This window comes from Myotis nattereri (genome assembly GCF_964212035.1).
Source record: "Myotis nattereri genome assembly, chromosome: 21".
NCBI classification, from domain to species: domain Eukaryota; kingdom Metazoa; phylum Chordata; class Mammalia; order Chiroptera; family Vespertilionidae; genus Myotis; species Myotis nattereri.
The window spans coordinates 2273604-2283650 of record NC_138097.1 but is presented as its reverse complement, the minus strand read 5'-3'; positions in this window follow the sequence as shown (position 1 = coordinate 2283650).

Below are 10047 nucleotides of genomic sequence, written 5' to 3'. Positions count from 1 at the left end.
TGTCAGAGGTGCCTTCAAACATCAGGGAGTTAGGGGAAGATATTGAAGCTCCCTCAGAGCTTCTCCAGCCCCAGACCTCTCAGGTCACTGAGGAGCCACACAGTGGCGGTGAGGTTTCACAAGAATATCTCAGTGGAAAAAGTCATCACCAGTGGGGTGAATGTGAAAAAACTGCCAGCCACAACCAGAAAGTTGTTGATTCTCAAGGTGAATGTTCTGGAGAACTGAGTTATGAGTGTGACAAGTGTAGAAAAGTTTTCAGACGAATCTTTAACCTCATTCAACATAAGAGAGTTCACACTAGAGAAAAGCCATATGAGTGTACAGATTGTGGGAAGTCGTTCAGTAACAGTTCCACCCTCATTCAACATCAGAGAATTCACACTGGAGAAAGCCTTATAAGTGATTGTGAGAAGTCCTTCAGTGGTAAGTTTAATGTCAATAAACACCAACAAGTTCACACTGGAGAAAAGCCTTATGAGTGTACAGATTGTGGGAAGTCCTTCAGTAAGAGTTCCACCCTTATTCAACATCAGAGAATTCACACTGGAGAAAAGCCTTATAGGTGTAGTGATTGTGGGAAGTCCTTCAGAAGTAAGTCTTATGTAAATAAACACCAGTGAGTTCACACTGGAGAAAAGCCTTATAAGTGTAGTGATTGTGGGAAGTCCTTCAGAAGTAAGTTTAATGTCAATAAGCACCAACGAGTTCACCCTGGAAAAAAAGCCTTATGAGTGTACAGATTGTGGGAAATCTTTTACCCAAACATGTAGCCTTATGAGACACCTGAGATGTAACACTGGAGAAAAGCCTTAAATTTACAGGGAATGTTTTCTTTTTCTTACCAGGAATAACAACACTGAAGGATACTATGATACACATTTACCTTAATATACTCCCCTCTCCTTCTCTCCCTTCCCACTCCATGGAGGGTCCCTTGTCCTTCCTCCTCAGCCATTTCTATTGAGGGGCCCCTCTTCTCCCTTCCCTGTCCCCTCAATAGAGTATTCCCATCACCCTACACTCCGCCCTCCATGGAGGATACCTTCTCCTCCTTGACCCTCCCCTCCATGGAGGGTCCTATCTCTGCCCTGCCTATCCCATCCACAGAGGTTCCCATCTCCTCCCTGCCCTTCTCCAACATGGAGGGTCCCATCTCCTCCCTTCCCTTCCCATCCATAGAGGGTCCCCTCTCCTTCCTACCTGTCCCCTCCATGGAGGGTCCCTGCTATTCCCTGACCCGGCTCCTCCATGGAAGATCCTGTCTCCTCCCTGCCCTTCGCCTCCATGGAGGGTCCCTTCTCCTCCCTGCCTGTTCCCTCCATGGAGGGTCCCCTCTCCTCCCTGACCCATCCCCTCCATGGAGGCTCCTCTCTCGTCCCTGCCTTTCCCCTCCATGGAAGGTTCCCTGCCCCCACTGCCCTGCACCCTCCATGGAGAGTCCCCTCTCCTCCCTGCCCTTCCCCTCCATGGAGGGTCCCCACTCCTCCCTGCCCTTCCCCTCCATGGAGGGTCCCATCTCCTCCCTGCCTGTCCGCTCCATGGAGCGTTTCCATCCCCCTACAATCCCCCCTCCATGGAGGGTCCCTTCTTCTCCCTGTCCTTCCTCTCCATGGAGGGATCCTTCTCCTCCCTGCCTGTCCCCTCCATGGAGGGTCCCCTTTCCTTCCTACCTGTCCCCTGCATGGAGGGTTTCCATACCCCTACAGTCCCCCCTCCATGGAGGGTCCCTGCTATTCCCTGACCCGGCCCCTCCATGGAAGATCCTGTCTCCTCCCTGCCCTTCACCTCCATGGAGGGTCCCTTCTCCTCCCTGCCTGTTCCCTCCATAGAGGGCCCCCTCTCCTCCCTGCCTGTCCCCTTCATGGAGCGTTTCCATCCCCCTACCATCCCCCCTCCATGGAGGGTCCCTTCTTCTCCCTGTCCTTCCTCTCCATGGAGGGATCCTTCTCCTCCCTGCCTGTCCCCTCCATGGAGGGTTTCCATCTCCCTACAGTCCCCCCTCCATGGAGGGTCCCTTCTCCTCCCTGACCCATGCCATCCATGAAGGGTCCCCTTTCGTCCCTGCACTGTACCCTCCATGGAGGGTCCCCTTTACTCCCGGACCTGTCACCTCCATGGAGGGTTCCTATCCCCATACAATCCCCGCTCCATGGAGGGTCCCTTCTCCTCCCTGACCCATGTCCTCCATGGAGGGTCCCCTTTTGTCCCTGCCCTGTCCCCTCCACGCAGGGTCTTCTGTTTCCCTGCCCTGTCCCATCACTCACAGGCTCTGAGAGGCATGTGCTCTGGTCCCCAGTGTTCACCTGTCCTGCCTCGAGGCCGTGTCCACTGTCTGCACCTGAAGCACATCTCATCGTCTTCTTCTGCCCAAATCCTGCCTGGCTCTTAGGACACATGTCAAATATTTCAAATGTCAAATCACCGAGTGATCTTTAAAAAATATAAATCAGATCCCCCTATTCTGGTGCCTAAAAGCCTTCATGCTGTGACAGCATTTTCAACCCACACTAGGGCCCTCTATGTGCCCCCCACCTTCTGCTGTTCCCATCCAGCCTGGCAGTCCTTGCCCTGGGGCACTGCCTCTCCTTTGGGGGTGGCTTCCCCAGGTCTCCATGGAGCTAGGTCTGTCTCAACAGCCATGTCTCAGTTTAAATATCTTGGGGAGCCTTCCCCAGCCTGCTGGGGAGCCCCCACCCAGCCCTAGGGGGTACACCTGGCCGTAGGTCACAGTACTAGCAGAGGTCAGAAAGGTAAGACAGGTCATAGAGGTAACCTAGCAACGCTGCCAGGTCAGCCATGTGGGCCAACCTCTCCAGTTTTCTTGTGTTTTTGTTGTTTAAAATCAGTGAATAAACATTATTGACACCAACACACCCCAGGCCTCTACAGAAAGCACAGGAGGTGTGGCTCACCCCGAGGTCCTGGCCCTCAATAACCAGGCGTTCTTGACAGTGAAAATTGGGTGGGAGGGTGGGTCAGAGAAGCCAGGGAGGCACTCCACTTGAGTTGCTGGCTCTGAGGCTGGAGGAAGGGATCAAAGGCCAACATTTTTGGGAGCCCCCAGGAAGCTGGGAGTGGCATTGGCAGGGACACAGAAGGGAACTGTCCCATAAGGAATGGATTCTGCCACCTCCCCATGGGCAGGCCCCCTGAGGCCTCCTGGGAGGAGGGAAACCCAATAAACCACCTCAGGTTTCTTACCCACAGCACCTGGGATCCCACACTTTGTCCTGTGAACCACTGCGTTTAAGGTCATTGGTCAGGGCACCAGTAGAAATTCCTTTGTGTGCCTGTGGCTCCCTAGTCATATAAGCTAAGTCTGTTTTCTTCATGGCTCTTCCTATCTTCTGAAATAGTGTTGACCTGTCCCCTCCATGGAGGGTTTCCTTCTCCTCCCTGCCCTTCCTCCTCAAAGTGGGTTTCTCTACACACCTGCCATGCCCCATCCATGGAGGATACCTTGTTTACCTGTCTGTCCCTCAGGCCCTATCAGCACCTGAAAGATGACCTGTGAAGGCCCCGACCCCAAGACCCAGGTAGACAGCACACACTTGCTGAGTGAATTCCTGAGCAAAGAGCTCTTTCTGATTTCATGTATTTTATATTTGTAATGAACCTGACTCATTAACATGTACATACATATGATATCTTAATCCTCTTTAAGACATCCCACATCGATTTAAAGTTTTAAAATATCTTTTTTTTTTTTTTTGTCAAAACCCGTGTCTCAATTTCTTGTTCAGAAATGCAGGAGCTGCTTTGTGAAATGCCTGGGGGAGGAGAGGGTTCTGACTGCAGACCAGGTTCACCCCAGGAGGTTGCTCCTGTCCCTGGTCCTTCACAGGCCAGCCCTTTGGCCTCTGTTGGCCCATGATTCGCTTTTACACCTCATCTCCTGTTCACCAGCCTGGTGTTGCTTCCTGCGTTGGGCACAGGGTGCAATACACAGCTTATCTTGCATTGCTGTCAAAGGCCTTGAAAGAAAGATGGCATGACTTCGTGGTTGTAATTTGCATCCCAGTACCTTGGTTATTGGTGAGGTCAATGGTCACCCAGAAGAGGAGACTTTGCTGTCCTTCGTGAACAATCCGAATTACGGTCTCTGTTCATAGTATGTGTGATATAAGCCTCAGCAAGTGGAGGGGAGCTCCTTTCCACATACTGCAAAGGAGCCACATGCCATGAAATATGAAATTTCATAGTCTTGTGACATTTGTTGTAAGACTCCGAGGTAAAACTACTATTGAGACAGAAACACTGTATTCATAGGGATGGGAGAGACTGTAGAAATTAGATGGAAAGTGTGTCTTCTGACGTAAATGCAGTGATGTTCCTGAGCCTGTGACCTGTGTGAACTTTGTGTACAGACATTCTCAGCACCTCCAAAAGTGTTTCCTGTAGCTGAAGTCATTGGCAGAGAAGATACGTTATGGTTTTGTGGATTCCCCTGTCTCTATATGGTGTTCACCTCAAGGTCATTTCTCAATATGTAAGAACTCAGGCTGGAGGAAGGACAATCCTGTAATCAGTCCCAGGATGTGACTTTTGTAGCCCATCAGCATTTCTGCTGATTCCGAAGGCAGTTGCCTTCACTGCTTGTCAATATTTGCTGTCACTGAGACAAAGCTGCTCCTCCCAGGAAATGAGAACAGACACCCAAGGAAGTGCACTTTCCTAATGTGTACTATTGTTGAGCCTTGACATAGAAATAAATCTGTGAAACCATCACATATGAAATAATGTATCCTGTCACTCATAAACAAGGTGTGGCAAAAGTAGACTTACAGTTGTGAGTACACAAACCACAGAGTTTCTCTTTTAAAACATAGTTTTAAATACATTTATTTATATATTTTAGGAAGAGAGGAAGGCAGAGGGAGAGAGAGAAACGTCCATCAGCTCCCTCCTGCACACCCTCTACTGGAGACCCAGGTGGGACTGTGCACTGACCTGGAATTGAACCAGGACATTTCAGTGCACTGGATGACACCCACCCAACTGAGGCACTTGTGGGAGCAGATTTTATTCCCGTGTTATTATTTATTACTTATCATATTCCACACCAACAACTCTAAACCTGCATTTCCCACACTCTACATTTTCCTCCTGCCCTTTTATAATCTCTGTTTCTGAATTTCCCAGCCTTACATGCAATCATTGTTTTCCTTCCTTTACAGTAGAATCATTCATATTTTTCATAATTTTATAGGCACTATGAGGTGTGTACTCTAACAAATACTGGTTTCTTGATGCTACACAGCTATTTTGAGATTCAACACAAATGCTTATGTGAATATTGCATTTGTTTTGTTCCTGAGTAGTATTGCATTATATGCATAACAACTTCATCTATTGATATGTCGATAAGATTGGCTATTAATAGGTTTGGGGTATTATAAATAAATCTGTTAGAAACTTTGGGTTCAGTTCTCTGTATTGTTATATTTTTACTAATCAGACAGTTGCAATGTAGCTGAATGTTCCACATTTTAACATATGCAGAACTGCGATCTACAATGGTCATTGACTTTGCCTTCCCACCCACACACTGTGTATAAAAATTCCTGATTTTCTTCAACCCTGCCAGCACATGCCATGGTTAATATTTTTAAATAGTAGTCCTGGAATTGCATATAACATTAACTGGATTTTGTTTTAATTCCATTTCCCTAAGAATTTTTCATGTTGAACATTTTTTCATACATTTATTTAAACTGTATTTATCTCCTTTGTTAAAATGTTGGCTTAAAAAAATGTGGCTATATTTAAATAAATTTGTTATTTTAACCAATACGAGGACAATTCCAAATCTAAGTCAGATATCTGAATTTCACTCATTCTGTAATAACTCAAGTGACTTCTTTGCTATATGGAACTATGGGTTTTGAATACTGGAAAAAAAATTGTTGTTTTTTTTTCAATTTTTATTCTATGTACTATTTAAACCCATATGTACCATATACTTACAGATTTTATCTCCAATGTTAACATTCTCCACCACCCTTTTATAAGTCTTAGCACTGAATAATACATTAAGTGAAACACAGGTTTGTAATACTTGTTAATTTCTCTGTTATACATACTCTCATTGTGGTTAGTTTAAAACTGTCAAAATGATGGCATTGAATATGGATATGATAAGACATTTAGTAGAAAGTTATTATATTTTATTTTCAACATGCTGATGCAGTAACAACAAATAACCTTCAATAACATTCATAATAAAATATTAAAATAATTGAGAAATGGCAAGTTTTAAACATTTCTTTAAACTTTGATTTACATATAATTGATCTTATAAATACATTCAAAAATAGTTTTATTGATTTCAGAGAGTCTAGGTAGAGGGAGAGATACAAACATAAATGATGAGAGAGAATCATTGGTAGGCTGTCTCCTGCATGGCCCCTACTATCATGGAGCCTACAATCCATTTATGTTCTTTGACCAGGAATGTGAAGATAGTCAATGTAGTTGCTTTGGATGACCAGGATCAGAGCGTGGGGTCATGGCTGTGCCATAGACTCATGTGGACAAACTTGACCTTCTCCTCAGGAGGCCTCACAGTTTGCCTTCAGCCCTAAGCTGCCCTCAGAAGGGTAGACGTGTGACTATTTTTTAAATTTATTTATTTATTTATTTATTGTTTCTTTTTTGTTTGTTTATTTATTTATTTATTGCTTAAAGTATTACAAAGGGTATTACATATGTGTCCTTTTTTTCCCCCCACCCTTGACAGTCCCCTGGCCTCCCCTACCCCCCCCCCCGTGTCTTATGTTTATTGGTTATGCTTATATGCATGCATACAAGTCCTTCGGTTGATCTCTTACCCCCCTCTCTCCTGCCCCCCAACCCTCCCCGGCCTTCCGGCTGCAGTTTGACAATCTGTTTGAGGCAGCTCTGCCTCTGTATCTATTATTGTTCAAAAGTTTATAATGGTCTCTATTATCCATGAATGAGTGAGATCATGTGGTATTTTATCCTTCATTGACTGGCTTATTTCACTTAGCCTAATGCTCTCCAGTTCCATCCATGCTGTTGCAAATGGTAAGAGTTCCTTCTTTTTTACAGCAGCATAGTATTCCACCGTGTAGATGTACCATCTGTACCAGAGGGAAATTTACAGAACTGAATGCAGATAAAAAGTCAGTGGCTTACACTTTTGCTTAAAAGTGTATCTGTAATGTACTTTAGTATATTCACCACAAAGATAGTTCTCCAGAGGAAAATGACCAATACCAAAATTTACAGGGGAGCAGTATCAACGATGGTAAGCATCCACAGTATTTCAGAAAATCTGGCAAAAGTTCACAGTAGGCCTCTGGAGAGAACCAAGATGACGGCATAGGTAAACACCAGAGATTGCTGCCTTGCACAACCATTTCAAAAATACAACTAAAAGACATAACGAACATCATCCAGAACCACAGGAAGGCTGGCTGAGTGGAAATTCTACAACTAGAAGGAAAGAGAAAAGCATACCGAGACTCAGAGGAGGTGCGGTGTTGAAGTAAATACAAAGGTGCGGAGGTGCATGCGGAGCGGGCTGGCGGCTGAGGACACGATTGTCTTTTTCAATCGGGAGGGAGTCTCAGGCTCTGAGCTCAGTTCCGGGTGAGTCTCTGGAGACCCAGACTCATACGGGAGAAACGGGACTGTCTGGCATCAGTAGGAACTCGAGGGCAGCTTTCTCTCAGAGGCACTCGCAGCGATTGCCAGGACCTCTGAAGGTAGGACTGAGAGCAGCCATACTGATGGCTCTCTTGGCCCACCCTGTTGATCCCCTGGGACCCCGCCCCACCCAAGCCATGCATGGAGGCTTTTGCATATGAAAGGCCCGGCCCTTTGTAATCTCAAAATAACAAACTGCAGCTGCCCCAAGGCACCAGGGCAACTTGCATTGCTTTACAGCTGGTTTCTGCTGGGTAGCCTCAGGAAAAGCCTAGATTAGGACCTCCTTAGATCAAGAGCCAGTGTACCCAGTGGTCAGAGTGGGACCATCCAATTACAACTGCTCAGATCTATAAGGGGCACACTCAGGGGGCAGACTCAGTGAGCACAAAAGTCCCACTGAAGCAAGTATTGCCCCATAAGGGTGTCTTCAGCACAGAAGTTCTCCCACCATAGACACAGCTTATTCTCACAGCCAATTGGCCTGGAGGTCAAATCCTCCCAGTTTTATCTACAACAATCAAGGCTTAACTACAACAAGACTGTGCATAAATCCCACAAGGGGGTGCACCAAGAGCGTCTACCTCAGGTAATTGGGACACTTAGCACAGAAAGCCACTCTATCGACACAGTGAAGCATAAAAATGCCAAGACAAAGAAATAGGACACAAATGACAGAAATGGAGGAAAGCAAACTAATGGATATAGAGTTTAAAACCACATTTTTAGGTTTTCCAAGAATTTTCTAGAAACCGCCGATAAATGTAGTGAGATCCTCAAGAAATCTAGTGAGACCCTCGATGTTGTGATAAAGGACCAACTAGAAATTAAGCATACACTGACTGTAATAAAGAATATTATACAAACTCCCAAAAGCAGACCAGAGAATCGCAAGAATCAAGTCAAAGATTTGAAATGCGAAGAAGCAAAAAACACCCAACCGGAAAAACAAGAAAAAAGAATCCAAAAATACGAAGATAGTGTAAGGAGCCTCTGGGACAGCTTCAAGCATACCAACATCCGAATTATAGGGGTGCCAGAAGGAGAGAGAGAGCAAGATATTGAAAAACTATTTGAAGGAATAATGACAGAAAACTTCCCCTACCTGGTCAAAGAAATAGACTTTCAAGTCCAGGAAGCACATAGAACCCCAAACAAAAGGAATCCAAAGAGGACCACACCATAATTAAAATGCCAAGAGCAAAAGACAAAGAGAGAATCTTAAAAGTAGCAAGAGAAAGAAAGTCAGTTACCTACAAGGGAGCACCCATACGACTGTCAGCTGATTTCTCAACAGAAACTTTGCAGGCCAGAAGGGAGTGGCAAGAAATATTCAAAGTGATGAACAGCAAGAACCTACAAGCAAGATTACTTTATCCAGCAAAGCTATCATTCAGAAGTGAAGGTCAGATAAAGAGCTTCACAGATAAGGAAAAGCTAAAGGAGTTCATCACCACCAAACCAGGATTATATGAAATGCTGAAAGGTATCCTTTAAGAAGAGGAAGAAGAAGAAAAAGGTAAAGATACAAATTATGAACAACAAATACACATCTATCAACAAGTGAATCTAAAAATCAAGTGAATAAATAATCTGATGAACAGTATGAACTGGTGATTATAATAGAATCAGGGACATAGAAAGGGAATGGACTGACTATTCTTGTGGGGGAAAGGGGTGTGGGGGTGCGGTAAGAGATTGGACAATAATGGTGCACCTATGGATGAGGACAGTGCGTGGGGAATGAGGGCGGAGGGTGGGGTTGGAACTGGGTTGAGGGGAGTTATGGTGGGAAAAAAGAGGAACCAAGTTATGAGAGAATCATTTGAATGTAATAATCTGAACAATAAAGATTTAATTTTAAAAAGTTCACAGTAATGGAGCAAGATATGGAACAGAAGAAATAATATTTGAGATAATGAGGAGCCTTCCACATTTAAAATACATCTGTCTGAAGAAATCATCTTTAGAAAAGCAACATCATCCTCCAAGAAGTCTCCAGGGGATGCCTCTATTTTAAGAAATACTGCAAGACCTGGCCAGTTCTCCCAGTGGTTAGGGATTTCATTCGAGGAGCCAATGGTCTTTGTTTCCATTCCTAGTCAAGGGCACAGACCTCTGTTGGGGGGTTATTTCTAAGCCCAGTGCAGAGCATGAGTGGGAGGCAACCAATTGATGTGGCTCCCCTCTTCTATCTATCTATCTATCTATCTATCTATCTATCTATCTATCTATATCTCTATCTCTCTCCACCTTTTCCCAGCATTCCACTCTCTCTAGAAGTCAATGGGGGGGGGGAGTTTGTCCTAGAGTGAGGGGGGATAAAAGAAAAACAAAGACTGCACGTTGACCGACTCATGCTTTCTGCTTAGT